The sequence below is a fragment of the Acanthopagrus latus genome, chromosome 9 (genome assembly GCF_904848185.1).
Source record: "Acanthopagrus latus isolate v.2019 chromosome 9, fAcaLat1.1, whole genome shotgun sequence".
In the NCBI taxonomy this organism is placed as follows: Eukaryota; Metazoa; Chordata; class Actinopteri; order Spariformes; family Sparidae; genus Acanthopagrus; species Acanthopagrus latus.
The window spans coordinates 1,449,177-1,471,849 of NC_051047.1; the positions used below are offsets into that span (position 1 = coordinate 1,449,177).

General features: G+C 42.2%; 2 long non-coding RNA genes across 2 annotated transcripts; one reads left to right on the forward strand and one right to left on the reverse strand.

Moving 5' to 3' along the window:
• Positions 1-911: 911 nt before the first annotated feature.
• Positions 912-1,732, forward strand: LOC119026133. Its single transcript, XR_005077050.1, has 2 exons — positions 912-1,028; positions 1,335-1,732. It is a non-coding gene; the product is annotated as an uncharacterized LOC119026133 (long non-coding RNA).
• Positions 1,733-12,505: 10,773 nt separating this feature from the next.
• LOC119026134 lies at positions 12,506-21,774 on the reverse strand. The gene is made up of 3 exons (XR_005077051.1): positions 20,962-21,774; positions 14,057-14,132; positions 12,506-12,593 (listed from the first exon to the last, which is right to left on the reverse strand). It is a non-coding gene; the product is annotated as an uncharacterized LOC119026134 (long non-coding RNA).
• Between the last annotated feature and the right edge of the window lie 899 nt (positions 21,775-22,673).

A 22,673-nucleotide genomic window follows, 5' to 3' on the forward strand; every position in this document is an offset into this window, starting at 1 on the left:
GGCTTGCCTCTGATACTACTTCTGGAGGCACATCAGAGCCGCAGCTGAACTGTCCCCCCTCACTGCATCTGAAACTTTCACAGAGGACAGTGCAGAGAATGATTCCTGCACTTAAAGGGCAGTGTGAATGGGGCTAGTGAGAGTGGCAGAACACGCTCCTGGAGATGGAGGACCAGTCTTTGTGAGGGTTTTGGCGTTTGAGCCAAGGGAGACCAAGAACCACAGGTAAGGAAGGTGAAGGAATGATGTATGGTTGAATTTGCTTGTGGGTTGAGCAGAGCTGGACATGGTTGGTGGGTTAGACATAGATGCTGGCATAGAAGGGATGGATAAAGGTAATTGAGAGGTGAGTTGGTTGAGTTGTTTGCTGGGCTGGGAGACAATGGAAAAAAGACCTTGGAAGGATTCCATAACCTCCTGTAGCCCGTGTTTGTGCCTTCCCACGAGGCTTCCTTGAGAGTGGATGACTTGATGGAGATTGTCTAGGTCTGCTGGGTCCATAGTGGCCAGATTATTTTGTGACGACTTGTAGATGGTTTTAGAAGTTGACCCAAAGTGGACACCAACAGGGAGTGGATTAAAGGGTGATTTATTTAACATGATGAACAATAGGCTGGTGAAGGTGAAGAGCTCTGACTCAGACAGGTGGCTACGTGTGAGGAAATGGAGGAGACTCACAGTGGTGCAGGTTGTGTGCTTAGGGAAATCCAGAGAGTGCAGAGTGGCAGAGGTGCTGGAGGCTGGATGGCATTTGACTGAGGAGCTGGTCCAGGAGAGTTTCACACACTGATGAAGTGGCGAAAAACAAGCAAAGTTAGACTGGGGGCAAAAACTTAAGGTGATGTACCATCCAGAGCTGGCAATAAAAATCTGCAGCAAGCAGAGAGGAGACCAGGGTATAAGTAGGAAGACTGATTACTCCTAATGTGCTGCAGGTGTGTGAGGGCAAATGCTCCAGCCAGCAGGAAACCATGATTACACTCAGTTCAGTTTGTGCAGAAGAGTCAAATGGCACCAAAACCAAGAAGGTAAGTTGATAACCACTATTGTGATACTAACTGTCTCTGACCTGGATTTTAGGTTTTGTTTAGCCAGCTTGCAAAGAAAGCCTGTTCCTATATAGCAACACTGTGCTCTTCAGTATGTTTGAATTTGCAATTTGCTGTGTGACTCTTCAATTGGAACACAGTTTCTTTTTTTCAGTAACAATGTAATATAAACCATTTGGTACAAGCATGATACACATACACACAGCAAATGGAGCAGAGAGACATTTCCATCCTCCTGTCATGTGCACTTCATTTCCATCATGCCATTTCTGCTGTTCTCTGCAGGTTCACTCACTGCCCCTGTAGTCTCTGCTTCTTCTCTCTTCGCCTCTTAGAATATGAAAACATGAGGCGGGAGAGAGATGTCTCTTCCTTATTTCACTAGCTGTCCCCCTGACAGTGGCCAGTCCTCTAGCCCATCATGTCACATGCTTCGGTGGGGTGAGGTCAGCTGCCTGTCTGTCCATCTGTCTGACATGACGGGGAACGTGCTGCATTTCTGCATCGTCAGGGACTCCTACAGAGGCTTCAGCTGGAAGGAATCCAACCAGAATGCCGATATCATGCTTGTCTCTGTGATTCACTCAACCTTTCCCTGACTGTGTGAATGTAGAGCTAAACGTATGGGCTGATGTGAGAGCGAAATAAAGACTTGTTGCAGGTAGCTAACACTTCACCTCTGACATTGCAGCAGAAGTACCCTGGAGTCACCTGGTGTGGCTGTATGTATCCCAGTGTGTCACCTGCATGATGAAGGCCAATGGAGAGGCTACTATTTTTAGGATGGTATCAGTGAACCAAGATTGACACAGTCACCAGCATGCATGACTGACTTATTCCATTCAGGCTGTAGAGAACGCAGAGTCTGCATGTGTAAGTTGTGCAGGTTTGTCCCGAAACACATAGTGTACAGTGTTTGTGTAAAGTATACATAAATTGCATGATGCTGGTTTACATTTTACATTATGAACATTTTACATTGGATCCATAAAGAGAGACACTTTTTTTGTTAAACCAGAAACATCTGCTGTGTCACTCTCACCAAATACACCAGACTCCATTTACAAAAAACAATAATTTTACTTGTGTTTCCACAAACAATCACCAACTCTGGTTAGGTTGAAATAAACCCTTAATTAGATGAAAATATTCTGGACCTAGATGCTGTTCTCTCTCACTTCTCTCCGGATAACCTGAGATCTACCTGAGTGAATTAAGGGATGGAACAGTGAATTTGAATAACTTGATAAAATCAAAAATCACTGTTTCTGTAAATGGAGTCTGGTGGATTTGGCCTGCAGCTGTTTCTGTTTAAACAAAATGATTTTAGTCTTTCTCTAAAAGATCTTTCGCTGTATGGATCACCTCTGTAACAGTGTCTGATACTATCATTTTCCACTCACTTTACATATAACTTGTATCAGACTTTCTGTTAATGTAACTTGTAAACTGTGATTTGTTGATTTGTTGCTCTTTTCTGTACACATGACATCTATTGCATGTCTGTCCGTCCTGGAGGAGGCATCCCTCCTCTGTGGCTCTTCCTGAGGTTTCTTCCATTGTTGTTGTTTTTTTGTTTTTTTTTTACCCTGTTAAAAGGGTTTTTTTTCCCATCAACATGTGAAGCATTTCCTCACTTGAATCGAGGGTCTAAGGACAGAGGATGTTGTTCACTGTACAAATTGTAAAGCCCACTGAGGCAACATGATTTTGGGCTATATAAATAGAATTGATTTGATTTGATTTGATCATATTTGTATGATAACATTTCTTAACATCTAGACAGCATTCAAATATTTAAAAAAAAAAAATAAAAACAAACCCATGGTCTCTGGCAGCAACAGGACTGCATAAATTTCATCCAATCAATTTTACTGACCAGACAATTTTGTATGGACAAACTACCTGTCAATCACTTTGCCCTTATCTGACCACCCTGCCCACCCTGTGTTGACTCCACCCATCATGTGCGTGACCGGGGTCTGTTAAACACACTCCTGGAGCTATAGTATACGGGCTACAACAAAAACGGCAGAGAAACTAGAGGCACACTTATCATCACAAGCAGTACCTATAGCAGCTTACACTGCTGAACAATGCTTCTTACATTGCTGTCGTATGTCAGTGTTTCCCACACACAGACAGTGAATAGCATGGTGTTGCGTACTCCGATACAGTGGATGGCGGTGTGGTTATCAGTCCACTGGTGAAACCAAAGAAGGAGAGGACAACTATTTAACACAAATGGCTTGACCGCAACTTCCTCCTCCAAGAAGATGGCTGGCCTCATTGTCAAGATCAGGAGAGTCTCAAAGATCTGCCCAATTACATTTTAACCCCATCCAAATTAGCTCAGCGCTTAGCCGGAATTTAGCCAACTTTGTTGGCGGGAGTCTCGAGTGCGCATGCTCTATGGCACCCCAGCTGGACAGCCACCGCCACAATTAAAGTCTGATTCTGTGTGAAACACTAAATGGATTAGCATCGTGAGCATCATCAGTTTATAGGTTAGCTAGCTAGCTATGGTAGACTACTGACATATGAAACATATTTACATTTAATGTTACTGTTTACACGCAGGCAAACGTTTACACGTGCTGTGGCTCTAATCCATATAGCAGTCAGTGCGTTTACATGCGCAGCTTAGATGGATTACAGCCGTAGTTCGACTATGTTATTCAGTCAGATAACTGAAACTGTCTGAGTATACATGCCGGTGAGAAAACCAAATTATTGGCCGAAGCATATCATACCCTTAAATACCCATTTCGACAAGTAGTAATAGAGCCACCTGCGGCCGACCTCTGTACATCACCAGCAACAACAAACCCTGCCTCGGCATTCGAGAAAGATGGTGGATGGAGAGAGCGAGATGAAGCTGCATCTTACATTTTGTACATTTTGTATATGGTGCACATGATAATTATTTGTTTCCACTATTTTTGCAGTCTCTTTCTGACAGGTGAGTGTGTCTTTGATGGATACATTCCATATGTACATTTTTCCTTCTTTCCTATCAAGTTGGTTTGCTTTACGTCCATGAATATGCTACTTAGCAGGGATACAATATAAAAAGGAATGGCATCATTTCAATAGCTGCACCAGAGATGCTTCAGGTACTACTAACAGCCACTTGTTAGCTTACCGCTTGAGATTAAATTAGTAAGGGATTTCTAGACTTTGCATTTCAATTCATGCTCTGGCTGTCAGCTGACCACACTTCTTGAACACCATGAAGGAATCTTCTTGTCATTTCTAATAAAACTACTTTATGCTACACGATAGCGTGGTTTTTGTGACTTTACTGAGAGGCTGATGTTGCTACTTAGTTTGCAAAATGTGGAAATAGTGTTTTGAAGAATTGTTCTTTGCCAATGTTAGATGTGGACATCAGGGTCACAGGACCAGTAACCACAAGCTTCTACCCCACTTACCCTGCTGATGTGTCCTGAAGCAACCAAAAAAATGGTCTTTCAAAATGTCACATTAATGTAAATTTTGAGGTGGAATATGGCATTTTGTAAGGAAAAAACAGCAATAAGTAAGATATGGCCAGAACAGAATTTCTAGTTTAAAACACACAAAAGTTGAATTAATACATGTAGGAACTGTGTTGCAGAGGTGTCTACTGAAGTTAGCATGCTAACCAGCTAGCTCCCACCTTCCCTTTTACAACATAATACTTTATACCAGAAAAGATAATAATCTGGAAGCTTCTGCAGTTTCAGTGGAGAGATGTATGCTAACAGTGAGTTCACTACTTGGTCTAATAAGTCAACAAAATAAACTCACAATACGTCACGAACAGAGATGACTGGCCCCAAGCCCCGCACCCCCTTAGGGGGAAACAGCAACATCATGTGACCCTCACGGATAAGTGGAAAGACAACGAAACGAAAAGAAACGAATATTCTAACCATATCTTACAAATAACACATTTAAAGGACAACTTCACAATTTTTCATTCATCATTCATTTTGTTTTCACTGCCCATCAAGAGATGTGCTGTCAATAATATCAACAGTCTTCTTTGTGCCATGACTGTATCTGTTGTTAATATCAAGCTTGAGAACTTTAATTCAAGAGGGTATTTTCCATTAAACAGGCATTTTGTCTATAATTCCTAATTATAGGAAATGGTGTTTGTTAATAGCCACTTAATAGTGATATTGCATAAACAGTATCACATGATATTCTTATCCTCATTATAGACACATTGACTGAACTACATGAATTTTCCTGAACAAGGTCAGGCTGGGCTTTTACTGATCTGCATTATTATCTAAAAATGTCATTGTGATTTTTCTTACTTCTGCAACCAAACCTAGATGTTTAGTTTAGCAGCTCTATATAAGCTAATAAAGCAATGCAGTCCTTCCCCCTTTTAAGATTTTCTATGAAATCGTGCTAACTTTTTTTGTTTGGGCTAATTGTGGAAAGTGTTATATTGTTAACTATGCCTCCCAGTTGGGTTGGGTCATGCTGTTGGGAAACATTCACACCAAACTCTGTGGTATATTCCTCCTCTGCCTGATGAGTCAGCATGTTTGGAATGACATAATATAATGGTGAACGTGCTGTGATTTGCCCCACAACAGTTTGCATTTCTGGTGAAGTGTAGTCAAACCAAAGTAGAGAAGGACACAGTATCTGAAGCCTACACTGCACTGCAGTAATTACTGGTTTCTCCAGTCCTCAGTCTAGGATATCAACTTCCAAGAGATGTTTAGTCACCAGCTTGGACTTTGGAGGTTTTACATAACTATCGTGATTCAGAATGCGTCATCACATATCAAATACATTTACGTTCAGCCCTTGTAGCGGTTGCCTCAACACGGATGTGGTTTACCCTGTTTGTTTACCTGCAAGCCTTTTTTGCTTCGTCATCATCTTTGATACTTTGTTAGTGGAGCAAATGCAGAGCTAAAATAACTTGATCAGAAATATTGTTCCTCTAGTTCGGAGTTTGGAGTTGATGTTTTGAAGTGAAACCAAGGATAAGACAGATGTGAAACAACAAAGGCAACAATTATGTGAACATAGACTGGAGACACTGAGGTTCATTAACATTAACTCCTGGCCACCTGGACATTTTATTTTTTGTCTTTTTGTTTGTGAATTATTTTGTAATATCTTTACAGATAGATCTTATGAATCATTTTATGAATAGATTTCCTGTTAAAAATGTTAATTGGTACACAATATGAGGAAAACAGAGACTCGCTCAATCTCAGATTAATTCATTCTTATGAATTGCAGGCCCAGAGATTCTTTGAAAAAACTGAATAAAACTACAGTAATGGTTTCTGCTAAATCAAAACGGTGTGCCTAGATGGCTTTCATACTGAAAGAGCGGTTGAAGACAATTCTGTGGGAGTCAAACAAACTAACCGAACCACATAGAGAGTATATAAAGAAATGTGTATAAATGTATCACTGAACAAAGTAAAGGACAGTTTAGATTTAGCTACTCTTCATGTTTTTTACTCTTCACTTATTCTGTCATATTTTGGTCCTTGCACAGAGGTGAAGGGCAACACATAGATGAATAATACTAATCCTGCGTATGTATTACAGAGCACTTAAACGTATAAACCAGATGGATGTAAGAGGACATACCAACTTACTGTTTACTAGGTCATATGTGTTAAACATTTAAACATTTTGTGTAAAGTCGGAAATGGACAACCCTAACCCTGTTTGATTTAAGAGAATGTATAAAGACAGAATAATGAGACATTTTGAACTTAATGAACACTTTTGTTAAGATTACTGAATAAATGGATGAATGAATGAATGAATGAATGAATGAATTAAAGATTTGTTTAAAGAAAGGTATACAGTTTAAGTAATACAGAGGACAATATTCAGGTGTGTACTAATTAAAGAGTCTAGACATGCTCCAATTAAAAAGTGTCATGAGATAAATTAAATTGACTTGGTTATAACAACTGCCCCTTTACCCTTCAATATGTGTCCATCCTTGTCGGTGTGTTCTGGAAACCAGCTCAGTCATTGCTGACTTAGTACTGTGGGCGGTGAGGGTCTGGAGCTGTAAAGAAATGAAGCCTTTCAGCTGATGTGGAGTCCTGCTTTATCACAGACAGTGAAACTTGAAAGCCAATCTGTGTGTTTTTTGTCTTGTAGCCTTGCTCATGATTATATTGTACTAAAAGAAATAAAGCCTGAAAGAGTGACGCATTGGAAAGTACTTTTCTAAAATAAGTAGACATTTATTGACCTCTAAAATTTCTTTGCCCCATAAGAAATGTTTCTGGAGCTACTCCTGCTTCCACTTCTATAGTACTCAGTTCAGTATGACTCACAGACCTTGAGGGATGTGACACAAACTCAGTGCAAGGACTGTGCTCTTACAGTGATGTATTAGTGGTTGTGAGCTCATACCTCGCTGGACCACCTGAGACAGATCTCAAACAAAGATTTGCTCTCAGTCTCAGTCTGAGTTATGCTTCTCTTCCTCCTCAACTCCCTATAATTCTGGATCACAGCCATCTGGTTTGATGACACAGTACAAACAGAACTCTTAAAAAATCTCCGGATATTAATTTTTTCTTGCCTGCTCGCTCAGCTCCCGTTCTGGTGCACATTCGGGCCCCAATACCTGAAAACATCCTCATCCTCTGCTTCTCTGAAAGTGGTGCAAACTCTTATCCTCCACTCCCCAGAGTTAACGTGTAGCTACAGTAGGTAGCAGTTATTGCTGTGTGTAAATCACAAAGTCAATGCAGAGCGGCTGTAAAACAGAAAAAAAGAAAAGAAAAAAAAGTTCTCCACAAAATATGATTCAGTTTCACTATAGCTGTTGCTGTGTGTGATCTACTGCTATAAACTGTTGACCGCTGTGATGCTACCTGCTCGTGGGCATAAACTTGTAATGTGAAAATGATATTACACATATTGGAAAAAAAAGTCTATATGGTTTATACATATGTACATAACATATCAGTGGTTTGCAGACATCTTTTCCTGGTGGCTGGGCTGACTGAATAGAGTCAGCAATGCCCATTTAGACAAATGTTTGTGTTAAGGGGTTAAAATAACAAAGCATTTATGATTCTAGAGAACCTCTTCCAAGGTCAGGAATGGAAGTGATATGTCTCTCCTTGTGACTCCCGTGAAGTGCAGAAACAGTTAGCTACATCCCACTCTGGGCTTCTCTGTATGTGTCGGATTGCTGGTTGGGAGAGCCCTTCTGTAGAGGCCATTGCATGACACTTCTAACTTATTACAGTAGTGACGCAGTGACGACAGGGGACGAATGTGTGCTTGTAGAAATGGGGTGAGACAGGACAGCGGCTGATGACATCACTGGTGCCACCTTCAAATGACAGCACCTTCACCCTCTACCCTGTCCTCCATGAAAGCGTTTATATATGTGATAGAGGAGGGCAGATGGCTCAATCTCTCTCTCTCATTCTCTCCTTTTTCACAGTTTTTTTCCACTCGTCATCACTTTTCTCAGCATTCTGTTGTTTTGCATTCTGACTGTGCACGCAGTCCTTGCAGCACGCACGTCATCAGCAGCTTAACAAAGCAACAATAAACCTCCCACACAACCCTCCCATTACAAGCCATTAGCAACCACTCACATTGTTGGGATTCTCATAGTGGGGCCTGATGGATTTGCTCAGCTCATGTAATATTGTCACAAAATAAGGGTCTGTGTGGCTGAACTGGAGGGAAACAGACACAGACAAGACTTGTAGTGGTAAAGGAAATGAGTCAAGTATTTTATCAGTATGATTTGATTTCCCATCAAACATTATATTGTGTATGAAATGTGTCATATCCATGGAATATATTTTAATGTTGAAAACAAGTATTTTGTTGACATATGACTGTCACACCTTTCACTTCATGTGTCTTGAGTCTTTTTTCAGGGACTATCTAAGGGATTGGTTCATGTTTTCATGCCAATCTTAATACTTACCTCCCCATCTGTGTGTACATTCTGAGAGCTACTGACAACTTATCCTCACACCTTAACGACTGAATAGGTCAACTACTGGTGACTCCAAAATTAAATCACAGTTCCCAAAATGACATGACTGCTGAAGCATACCAGCAGCAGGTGTACCACACCTTGCTGCTTAATTAAGGTTAGGCAAGACAACTTCTTGGTTAGGTTTGGGAACACACTTTGGTTTGGGTTAAAATAACTGTGTTACTTCTGTAAGTTCAGTTACCGTGTATCTATGTTACATTCATAACTTCACTTACGTTATGTACATGATGTCACTAAACTATGTTAGTGAGTTGAAAGTCTTGCGTTTGTTTAACCCAACCATAAACCGTTTTTGTAATGCTTCACCTGAATTCCTCCCTTGCAGCCATAATAGTTACTACAGCCGGCCCAGGAGGTTGCCGCCGAGCAAGAAATGTACATGTGATTGTACAAAATTGCTTTCAGTGTTGACCTAGATGGTTGTTTCTCGGATGGCCGTTCACAGCTCAAATGATGCAAATTAGTTGTAACAGGCCGCTGAGCAAACAGGAGGGATGCACAAAAAGATATATCTGTACGAAAAATGTTTTACTTATATAGAATTATTTAGGAAGTTACACTGAGATTAGAAAAACTGCCAAGGACATGACACGACAACATCAAGTCAAATCACAGTAGCAACAGAAAGTACAAAAACATATTTCATGATACAATGTGGGGGCGGCTGTAGCTCAGCGGGTAGAGCAGGTCGACTAGTGATCGAAAGGTCGCTAGTTCAAATCCCGGCTCAGGGCAAGGCTGAGCTGCATGTTGAAGTGTCTTTGAGCAAGATACTGAACCCCACATTGCTCATCAGTGAGGGCCCTGCGATGAGCTGGCGACTTGTCCAGGGAGTACCCTGCCCTCGCCCTGAGACAAGGCTGGGATTGGCTCCAGCAGCAACACCCAGTGACCCCATGGAAAGGGATAAGCGGTTACGGACAATGACATGACATAATACGATGTGCAGACAAGGCAACAATTGGGCACATGTGAAGCAACTGCAGCTGGCAGTAACCACTGCCATCACTGCCACCAATTCAAAGATACAGTGGCCTCAGTTTAAGCTTGGCCTGTGGACTATTCCAGGACTGAGGCTGAGACTTGATTTGCATCGAGGTATTTTAAACCATTTTGAAGCCATTTGTGGGACCTGACATTAACACTGTCTTGCAAGGAGAAAAACGTCTGTCCAGGTAGGTTGGAAATATGCCTAAAATAATCTTGTAGACTCAGATGTACCCGTGAAACTAGCAGATAGTCGTTTCATTTGACAACCCCATACTGCTGAATGATTATATTCAGGCTGCAAATTCTGATGTCTATACCATGATTATGGATTATCCATCAATTAATCTTACAGGTAATCTATGAATAGTTTTAGATTAGTTTTATTTTCAGGAGAAAAAAATTGTGATTTTAAAGTTTAATAGCAGTAGATATTTACTTCCTGCAAGAGAAGCTGGAGTCATGATTAATGACTCAAATAATTATTTAAAATAGTGATAATATTTATATAATATTTATCTATATTTATTTATTCATAATATATTAAATGAATCAAGTCGTTTCTACTTTACTCACATTAGTTTTTGAATGCATTTTGCTGTAAAAAGAATGTGGAATTTGTACTGTATCTTACTCAAATTAGGAAGGGGGCTTATTTTCTTCACAAATTTTGAAAGAACAATGTGAGTTATTAATTACTCATTAAATATTGATCTTTGATTTCATCATGGAGGGAAAAAACTCAAAATGTCTGCTTTTGCAGTAGAGCTTTACCTCAATGAGCCAGACTGTGGGCACTCATTACATTTTCACCTGCACTGCCAGGGTATTGCTGCAGGGCTGTGACAAAAACTGCTGAATCCCTGCAGAATACACAGTACCTCCCTTCATCTTTTGGTGCCGAATCCCGTCCCCTTTTCAATTTCTTGTATTGATCAGTGCCTTTATATGGGTTTTCAAAGCCTGTTAACCTTCCTCTGCACGTCTGATCCTTTATTCATGTGTCTTCCTGGTTTCTCTGCAGTGTGTGTATGGGGTTGTGTGCCAATATTTGGTATTATTCCAAAGTTGATATTTTGGTTGATATACACAATTTTTTTGTCCAATGATCCCTCAAATGTATTTATCAAACACTAATTACAAAGATATGTAATAGAGACAGAGATGTTTTACAGTTTAACAATAAATGTGATCATCTAAAATGATGTCAGTGCACTAAACAAACTTCGATGGGAATGTAATAATTATGAAAAACTTCAAGGTTTTTTTTTTATTTGTATGTATTTTTACCTCTAAAAAGAATGTTTTCATTTCGGGACATAGCAGAAAATATGCAGTAATTCTGATATGTCTGTGATTATATAGGCCAACCAATACATTGGTAGGGCTCCAGCTTTGAATGAGGTGGCAGAGAGGAGATGTTCTTAAAGCACTGTCGGTTTGTGTGATGGTTTGGTGTAATCCCAGCTGAGTGTGGCTGCAGGGAAGACAGTGCTGTCCCACTAATAATGAGCCAGTCTGACAGAAGTCTGACAGCCTCCTGACTGACAACGACCTGGCTTTGTGCTGAGTTACTAAAATATTCCTGGCATCTCTTGCTCGGGGGTTAACTCCTGGGACACAGAAGCAACACTGAATCAATTTAGATTTGGCAAATTCCAGATACTGCTGAGATTTTTTTCCCCCCTTCTGATGTGATACTCAGTCTAACAAACGACAACACAAGTCACTCAGTGGTATTACTGTGAAATGCTTTCTTTTTATTCAGTAGTCAGGGTCAGGAATTTTTGACACATTGACAGAACAGATGAATACTTACCTTTTAGAGAACAGGGCTGTTATATAACAGCTGCTAATATTGCTAGCCAGAAACCCAGCAGACAATGTAGCTGTAGAATTGACCCACACAGAAATCTACATTGTATGCCAGGTTCAGGACAAAGCAAAGGTTCAAGCTTTTTTCAAATATGCATCTATAAACACTTTTTTTTTTTTTTTTACTTTGGCAAAATGTGTCTATTAAACAACATTTATAGTTTAACCTTCTAGTTTAACCTTTAATGGCTCTTACCAAGGATATTTAATACAAAGAGGACCTCACAGAGCATGAGGGAGAGAAAGCCACAGAGGAGCAGAAACAGGGAGAATTAAACAAGAATGGTAGAAGAGAAAGGAGAGAAAAAAAAACACACACAAAAAGCCTTGACAAGGGCCCCTTGTGGAGTTGTGACACAGAGAACATCCTGTCTGTCGGGTCACAGTACGGAGGCCCTCTGACATCACAGCCAATCAGAGGATTGGAATGTGCCACCAGCCAATGGGAGTGGAATAGGTATGCTTGACCGGGAAGTAGGCAGAGCTGTCGGAGACCCAGTAGCCAGATGTAGCTGCTGATTGCTACACAGGATCTACACTGCCTACTGAGCAACTGACAGCAGCCACAGAGCCCTGAGCTGTGAAGGCTGGTCGGGGTTGGTCATGCCTGGGTTCGAAGACTCTTCTTCACTTCTTTAGACACAGCTAGAGTCCATCTGGAGACAGAGTGAAGAGAAAGAACAAATAGCTCCATTATATATTAAACACATACAGAGGTCAAAAGAGGGGAGACAAGCAGTGAGAAAAATGGCAGCGAAAATTACAAAGCAGAGGAAAGTGGCAGGAGTAAAATGGGATAAAGCAGGGACAGAGCAGAGGAGAGAGCATGCTGGTAGCAAACTGATGGGAAGAGATCAAGCAGGAGAAGAAGAGGAGCCTGAGGGAGGGGAAGGATATGGGAGATTATCTGCTGACAAACATCTCCAAGCGTGGCATTATCAGTTGCAGATTCCTGTCATTCTTTCCCATTAACCGAGAGGCACGACAGGCAGGGACCACCGCCATGCGGCTCCAACACTTAGTCTTACACATAATGGGAGCACTGACCCAGTCTCAATTAATTATGACCTAAATACAGGTGCCGGCAGGAGAGGAGAGGAGGAAGGAAATGTGTAAAGAAGGAGGATAACATGGCTGATCCCTCTCTCCCCTTTTCTTTGTGGTTGCAGTTCTAGCTCTGCATACCTGAGGCCTCATGACCATATTGATCAAACATACTCTGACCAGCTGATGGTCACTTGACTCCAATTTATCTTTATTAAGGGAAATGTGTTTGCTACCCTCTCTCCTTCCATTATCCTCCTCTTTCCTCCTCCCTCCCCACATTCCAGCTCTCTGTCACCATTACTGCTCTTTCTCTCCATGCTTGCCTCTTCTTCTGTCTCAATGTTCTGTTTTTTCACTGCAGATTTGTGGCATGTTGATGACAAAAGTTTGGGGAACTTTAACATCCCAACACAACATCCCGTGCCCCTTAGCGCTATCTCTTCATCTCTTTGTAAGGTTGTTGCTGGGGTAGGGCTACATGGTCTTCCAGACAGTGGTTTTTCAGAGACACACTTCAAATCGATGGTTTTGAGAACTCTGTCATGGCTGGTATCCACGAGGGACTAAAATTTGATGTGGATCCAAATAAAAATCTTTAAAAAATAAAAATTTTAGTCTGCTGACGAGTGTTTAGTTTGCTGGGTTTGCTGACGGGGGTCCATGTTTTCTATCTCCATCAGATAAATGGCAAATGGCATTGCGACAATGCCAGGATTACCACAACAATAATTCACCACAGTTGAAGATGACAACTGGAAATGTCGGGTTGAATCTGTTAACATGAAGGCCATCGATGACTACTGATGATGGATGTACTAAGTAAAACATATTCTCGATAGAGGGTGGTGAGGAGGATGACAGGGGAAAGCAGATTTTTTCGGTATCACTTTCTCCTATTTTGGCAATTCTTCCATGTTTTCAATGCATTTTTAGGTTTTTATTACCTCACTTGTTTTTATTATTGTATGAATTGCTTTCAATTATCATTCGTCTGTAATATATCTTGCTTTAATGTCTCTGTAGAGCCCTTTGTAATAATATGTTTTTTAAAAGATCCATGAATGACTCTTACCTCTCTTGGGAATGGTTTTGGGGAGACCTAGTTGTTCCATGGTGTTTCTGACAAAACCAGTGGAGAATCAGCCAACCTGAAAAATATATTACAGAACTACTTGAGGCTAGAGACTCCAGACACTGATTTTAGCAGACATGCATAAAAGATGATATACAAATTAAATCAATTTCATGTTGCAAAAATGATGTACATCTGTGTGTTAGAGCTGTCGACAGGACTTTAAGTACAAATGTGATCTTAACAAGTCCAAATTGGTGGGCCTGAGTAAGCACACATGGCTTACACATTGAGATAAGGTGATAAGGTCTTCTATGTCTTATCTCTCTCTTTTTTTCCATGCTTTGGTGATTCTGCCACCACTGCTGGCAGACAGGGCGAGTAAACGTAAAGCAAACTGCTTTTTTTCCACTGAAAGTGAAGCCTTTGCTTTGTGAGACAGGGTGTGCTAGCAAGACAAGGTCAGAAGCTGAGGCAGACACAGACAACATAGGAACTGAAACTCTTGTCAAAATCTAATCCAATAACCAGTGTTGTCGAAGAGGTGATACCAGGTCACAGACTTTTTAAAATGCACATCTCAGAACAGAATGATTAGTGCAGTGTTTGAGTGGCAAAATTCACATGAAAATAGCGGGAAGCTCATGAGCGAGCATGTTCTCGTCATCACACTGGAGACACCCCACAGAGGGCCCATGGCCATCTGTAGCCCTCCCAAAGTAGAGCATGTGGTAACAATGCATACAGAACGGGACATGTCAAAGTGTGTGAAAAATCATAAATAACATGAAAAAGAATGAATAACTGATTCTATGGGATTATACAATTTACGCGAAGGGTGCATTGGACAAGACATTGTGGAAGGTGGATCTGAGAAAGGGGTGAGCACTAGGAGGCCTGGGGACGGGTGAGGCAGTGTGAGGAGGGGTGAAGCCAGGCGTGCCATTCCATTCCTGCCTGCACTGGGCAATTCTATTCCTAGAGTGTGGTACATGGCAGTTGATGTGGGTTTCCTCTTAGCTGCCTGGAAGATGACTGGGCCTGACCACATCCACATTCACACACACGCGCACAAACACACACACACACACACACACACACACACACACACACACACTGAAAACACATTCACAAAGTGACAACTGTGTATGCAAATACAGCAATGATACACCAAGATGTACACACAAGCTCACAGAAATATACAATTGCACATGCACACATATACGCATTCTGAGGGAAGGGAAGAGGAACTGAATCATTACCCTGCCTAAGCCTCAAAGTAGGGGGTGACCACTGTACAAGTATGCATGTGTGTGTAAAGATAAGTTGCACTTCTGCAGTAAGTGCCATCGGTACATTGGTTGTGTGTCTTTGCTGTTGTTGCTCAAGTATGTGTGGGCATGTGTGTGTGGGTGGGTGTGTAGGATGTGTGAGCAGGGTGTGGATGTATTCCTTCTCTCTCCATGTCTGAGTGTGTCTCCAGTCCCCTACTGTTATTATCTACAGTTATTCTTTCCCAAAAGAACTGGAACTGTATCAGTTTTTACTTTGAATATGAAAAATTTGATACAAAATCAATCACTCAGAAAATTGGATTTTAAAAACACTATTCACAATGCAAACACATTTTCTCTTCACTGTCTTTTTCAGAAAGACTACCTCTGGAGCGTTCATCACAAGAGAAGCAGGAAATACAACTGTTTGGAAGTAGTCACTGTTCATTCTATGATATCAATATATGGACAAAGCGTTATTCATACTTAATACTGATGATAATTATTCATATTTTAGCTTATTTTCACAAAGTCTTATCAGTTTTGTTTGGTTTATAAAATGAAAATGGACAATCAGATACTGCACCAATCAGTATTGTTTCACTGACTAAGAGAGATGCCTCAACATGATGAGACAAGCCTGTAACAGCCTGCCACCAAGTCAGCAGTCATTCCATGGGGCAAGCAGCCAATCAGATATTGGTTCTCAGTTCTCAAGATTCTATTAGACCCCAGCATGATTGGTTGTGATGGGTAAGTGAGAGTGTCCAACAAAGAGAGGAAGCCAATAACTCTGATTCTGTGGAGACGGGGGTTATGGGAGCTCAGTCTTCCCTGCCACCTCTGTTTGCTATCCAAAGTCATCCCCTGTCCCAGAATATTCTCCTACTATCCAACCAGTGGTCACTGCCAAACAGACTGCTGAAGTCACTTTCCCTCCCTCCTCTTGGTCTTTCTCTCTCCCACTTTCTATCGTTATTAGAAACTGTGGAGATGAAGCAGGTTTGAAATGTAAAGCGATCCAAAATGGTTCCTTTGGGTGCTGCTAGGTGGCTGTCAGTTGAGGAGAAGACTGAATCCAGGCCTAAAGAGCAGTGTCCAAAATAACTTCTCCAGCGGGAGCCCCAGCCTTGAACATATGGGCATATACCCCAGGCCCAGCCACAGGCTCAGCCCCAGGCCTAGAGAGAGGGGTGTCTGCAAGGCTCTTCCAGGGGGCTGGACTGATGGGAAAGAGCTGGCAAGATGACCAAGGAAAGCTAACTCCCTCCTCAAGCTGCTTTATGAAGGCCTGGCAAAGTGCAGAGAGCGAAGAAAGGAGGCAGCAGAGGAGGGAAATATAGAAATATAAAGTAAGGAAGGATAAAAGGAGGAACAGTGACCCATCCTCAAAAGTCAACCTAATGGCACTCCAGTTTCCCCTTCCTCTCTTGGTCTTTGTCGGATCCCAGGGTTTAAGCAGGACTAGCATTGCACCCCGCAAACTCAGCCAAAATCTGCTTCATTCGTCCCAACACAAGGCTACATAGAAAGTCTATGTTCAGGAGCGCAACAACCTGGCTACTGATACCTGAACTGCCTCCACCCTAAATACTAACACTGTCATTGATAAATAACCCAGAGTGAACTAGGGAACAAACTCAGAGGTTGTAAGACTTTTTTTTTTTTTTTAAAGATGGCTGATGTCAAAATATTGTTGCTGGTGATCAGACATCTACAGAGCTTTATTCTTTATCAATAATCTAACCGAACCACAGAAATCAAAGTGATTAGATTCAAGTGGCTTCAGTGCTATATACAGGTTGTATAATTGCTACATGAGCAGTTCCTTATTGACGTCTTCCTATTGCAGCCACTTTAAATAATCAGCCAGGCTGAGTCATTTTGTTAACTGATTACCTTTGGAAAACAAAAGGAACACCTTAAAAATGCAGCTCTGCGAGCCTTGCCCATTGATCCTGGTTTTCCATGACGTGCATCCGTCTCTACAGCTTCTTCCTCGTGCACACATCCGCACGCATGCACACATGCACCATGCACACACACACACACACACACACACACACACACACACACACACACACACACACACACACACACACACACACACACACACGCTGCCACTTATTGGAATTCAGTGGGGCCCAGGTAAGGGAAGTTTTGCCCATATATGAGCACAGGAGGAAACAGGCCAGGTGTGTGTGGTTAGTACACTGTTGGAACAACCGTTCTTGAGTACACAAAAAATGCACACACGTGCATAAGACGCAGACATGCACACACAAAAACTCTCTAATGGGCTTCTTCTGTTGCGCGTGCACACATAGACCTAACTGCATTTAGCCCTGTGACATCTGAGCTATGCTGCTAAGCTCTTAACTGTCCAATCTGCCTGTGAATGACAGACTTGTGTGAGCGGCTTGTTGCTGTATAAATAAAGACGAGACATGCAAAAAGTAAAAGTAAAAAAAAAGAAAAGAAGCAATGAATCAAGTGATAATCAAGATGGCTACAGTTTTCGTAGTATAGGTATACTATGATATGTAACAATGTTTTGCAAAACCCACCTGTATGAGTTAGTGTGTGTTTTTATTACAGTGAAGAGTGCTGTTCAAACTGAACCCTGCCACCAGTGACTTACTAACTCCCCTCAGTCTTTCTCATTTTCACTGAATCATCATCACTCATTAAGACATGACTGACCCTTACCCACAACCACCACTTCCAGAACACTGGAGTATTTTCAGAGAAGTTCAGAGAAGCGTTCCACGTGCAATACTGATGCTAGAGGATTAAGTACAGTGTCACAGCTTGAAGCTTAAGGTCACTGGCCAAGCTGCTCTATTATTTTCATGAGTGAGTTTAACAGTATAATATTTATATAGCATACTAGGGACACTCCTTCATTCTTTTGACATATCAGGTCAAATGTGTCCAGTTAACAGGGTCAATGCCATCCTCAGTGACAGCTCTGGGACTTTTACAGTGCATACCAATAACATCATAGAGTTAAAAAAAAAAGAAACTTTAACAACGCAACAGTAGCTGATTAATCATCTTCAAGCTTAGTTAGAGCCACCAAACAATAATGACTGCATCTTTAATGGTCAGGCCAGTTTGGACAAATTGCAAGGTCTGTCCAGTCTTGACTTCAATATTGTACAATATTCAGGCAATACCTGAGAAAAGGCGAGGTAATGTACAATGGACTAGTTTGTCTGGCGATTGTCATTCGTCCATCTATTATCTATACCAACCTATTTTAGAGCTCGACGAAGACTCGTTTTTTGGGGCTGATGTAAATACAGATTTAGAGAGTGATGAAATGTCAATAACAATACACGATATAAACACGTTTTTCACTGAACCCTTAAATGTAGTTATCAAACAACTATGATAACAATATGAAGGTATTACACTTAAACAACTTCATCGTCTTAATCGGATTGGGGGGGGGGGTACACATTTGACAGGTCAGCAATCTTCTCACAAGTCTGATAATAATGTTTATATATCCTGACTGTGTGATATAGTATTGTTTCATCTGCAACTAACACAGCTATGTCACAGTATTCCTTTGCAAAGTAATTTTTCTTCACAATCTGTTTGGCAGCAGGACAGTGGTTGGCCTGTACAGCTGCTTCCTGCCAAGTGGGACAGGGCAGGGTTCATTCTGTACAGAGTGATAAAGCAGAGGGCAGATTCCATGCTAATCTCCACCAGGGAATTTAATCTCCCTCATCTAGATACCTGCGATGCATCTCACCGCCAATCTCCCTGCTATCACACACTTCTGCCGGAAATGCTGCCTTGATAAGCACAGATAGATCCTTGTGCTCCAACGTGACAGTTTACGGCTGGCTCCTTATCGCCACTTCTCACACTCTCTCTCACACACACGCACGCACACACACACACACACACCATAAACTACATAGTAAAGTTGTGACGGAGTTGGCAAAACTGGGGCAGACAGTGTTCTGGGGAAATAGAGGAACTCACTTATCTTTGGTTGTGCTCAAGGAGCGGCTGTCATTGTGTTGCGGTAAAACAAAGAGACATAGCATGCATGGCTATAGGATGGACAGCCGGCAGGTGCTGACATGATTACGGTGGGTATGGGCTCTCTAAGACCACACACACACACACAGCGTTGCCATGACTGCGGTCACTTGTATTTTCTGTCAGTGAGAGGTCATTTTGATGACCACTTTTCCTGTGTGTGAAGGAGCTGTTACAATATCTCAACATTTTGATGAGATCCACAGATGGATAGTATTACATCCTTCAAATTAAACATTTTCACAACTCACTTTTACAGGCATCCAAAAAGGTAAAAGGCACGCTGGTGAAATCTGTTTAGCAGAGTGACTCAACAAGGAGAATTGTTACGTATTAACACTGGAGACCAGCCCTCTTATTACATGACAAGTGAGTAAGAGTAATCATAGTTGGAGTGAGCATCGTCTTAGTCAGAGAGAGTGGGAGATCATCTGAAGAACAACAGCTGGGCAGAGAGCCACAGCTTTAAGACACACACACCCCACTGTTCAGCTTGTGACTAATCCCCCTTTAGACAAACACATGTAACCCAGAACCACCAGCACTGATTCACACTCAGCCGCTCAAACGCATTTTCGCTCTCCGTCACACACGTTTTCCCCAATACTCACACAGATACATATACACATGCAGCAGTGCTTTAAGAGGTGGTAACCCGGAGAGACGGCAGTGACAGCGAAGCCTAGAATAAATCTGCAGTCATCAGTCGTCACTCTCCTCACAGCCAATCACAACAGCCGGCTGCCATGTCCATTCATAAAGAAGCCACACTGCACTGTCCATGCTGTATGGTACTGTATCAACCCCCCACCCCCCATACGCTCAGTTCATTCATGCCCTCTGCTGCTGAGCAGAAGGAGTGGACTGTGCTATCTGTGTCAAATGCAGGGGGGAGAAACACAGCGTGACTGAAGCGGAGAGGAAGTAGTGCCTCTTCATGAAAAACGTGCCTATTAACCACAAAAAAACTATTTTAATCACATGGGTACACCTCACATCAGCATTAAGGCACTGCCGAATGAGACTTTGTCAGATATATAATTACAGACAATAGTACACACAGTATATTGTACTTCCAATCTATTCCTGGTTAAAGTCCTGTACTGTAAGTAAGTCTTGCAACAGAGTGTGAGCCAGACAAGTCGACTATGTAACAGTGAATCAGCTCCTCTGTAATGTGATCACATTGTGAGGTAATGCTTCCTCCACCACAAATGTCCATTCAAACTCAGAGCAGCTTAAGACCTGACAAGCTGAACGTGGTCATTCATTGCCTTACAAAATGAAGACAGGTCATGTGACTCAGAGCTTCACATTCAGGCATTTCCTCTATTTTTCACACTTGTGAACAAACTTTGCTCTCTATTTGAGATTGCTGACAGTCTAAAGACTGGCACTGAAAGCCTCCTGTTCCTCCTCTCAGTTCTGTGTGCTGCTCAGCCTATTAGGGATCTGGGAGCAGTTTCTCAAGCTTAACTTGTAACATATGATATCCATCAACAGCAGCAGCTCTACTTTCTGGGAGTATTTTCCCTTTCTTTCTTTTTTTTCTTTTCTTTTTTTACTTACCCGTCTGGGTGAGAGTAGTGTTTCCTCCCGGCACTGAGTTTGGAATGAGGGAACCCCCCTTCATCCCCACTCCTAGTTTCTTTTTCTCTGGTGTCTTTCTTATAATTTGTCCTCCATTTCTGGGTGTCCTTTGCTCTGTCCTTCCCTTCAAAGTAGGATTCCGGGTTCCCCCTCACTTCAACATTGCTTGGTCCAGCAGAGAGTGAAAGAGAGAGACGCTATTGGGTAACAATTTCTCACCCACATCTCTGTCCATGGCTGTGAGGACAAGTCATACCAGTTGCCGGAGCTCAACTCCTAAAAGATTTCATCCTTACATGTCTCCCCATCTCTTTCCCTGTCTATTTTCCTCCTCCCGTTGCATTCTTCTGAGTGTAATCAGTAACAGGCTTAAAGTGACAGCAGCAGCACTACATCGCGCTCTCTCTCTCTCTCTCTCTCTCTCTCTCTCTCTCTCTCTCTCTCTCTCTCCCTCTCGCTCTGTCAAACACAAGCACATTTTCACACACACACACGGACACACACACACACACACACACACACACACAGACTGGTGTGTGAGGCTCCCTCTGGGCTAAAGGTGCTTTCCCAGAGCTCTGGAGTCACTACAGCCGTTAAACTCCCTGTAAACCCCGCCAAAGTTGCGCTATCACATGTTTCACAGCAGTCTCTCTCTCTCTTCTCTCTCTTTTTCTTGCACCCTTCACGCTCCTTTCTGTCCCTCAGCCCCTGACTGACACTATCAGACATAGTCTCTCACACACACTCGGGACCGACACTGCACTCTCTTATAGCGTAGCTGTTAAAGAGGGGGCCGAGCCTATTGCAGCAGAGGGCAGTGTCCTGTTACACAGCTCTCAATTGAGGTTAGAGAGAGGACATCCATTCAGAAAAAAGAGAGGAGGGAAGAAGGAGGGGGAGAGGGAGGAGGAAAAAAAGTAAGGGCAGCCTCTCTGTCTCTCTCTCTTCGTATGTGTGCGTAACTCTGTGTGTGTGTGTGTGTGTGTGTGTGTGCCCAGGGTCTTCAAAAGCAGGAAACTCCCCTGCCAGAGAGTTGGGGTGTCTGAAGAAATAGGGAGTCATCTCTAAATAAGGGAAAGGAGGCAGAGAGACCCCCCCCCCCCACGCACACACACACGCACACACACATATAGAAAACACACAGAGCGGCCACAGTAGGGGGGTCTGGCAGCACTTCACTGTCCACCCATACACACAAATAACCACACACACAAACAAACACTGTATTCGCGTCTTGTCTCATCTGCTCCGTAAATTTCAGTGTGATGATCTATCTCGCATTTCTGAAATGATTTTTGTTTTAATTCAAGCATGTTTAGGTGCAGCAGACAATAATTTTCGGGTGAGATGTTGTGATAGAAAAGACACATGAGCAGCTCTTTCTTACCACAAACAGAAAGTACCTGACTTTACAAGAACGGACAGGTCCACAAACATGTGAGTAACCCTGTAATGACCACAGCCACTGAGAAGAAAGTACCTGAGTGTACCAACAGAAAACCCGACATCAGTGGACAGTGACAGAGGCACAGATAGCCTGCCATGTCATGAGAGCGGCAGGTGTCATTGCCATCTGTTGACCTCTAACTTAGAGCTCCTTACCTCTCATCCTGACCTGTAACTGCCATCATCGTTCGTTCACCACCCTTTTCCCCACCTCCCTTCTTGGATGCCTGTTCTCACTTACTTCC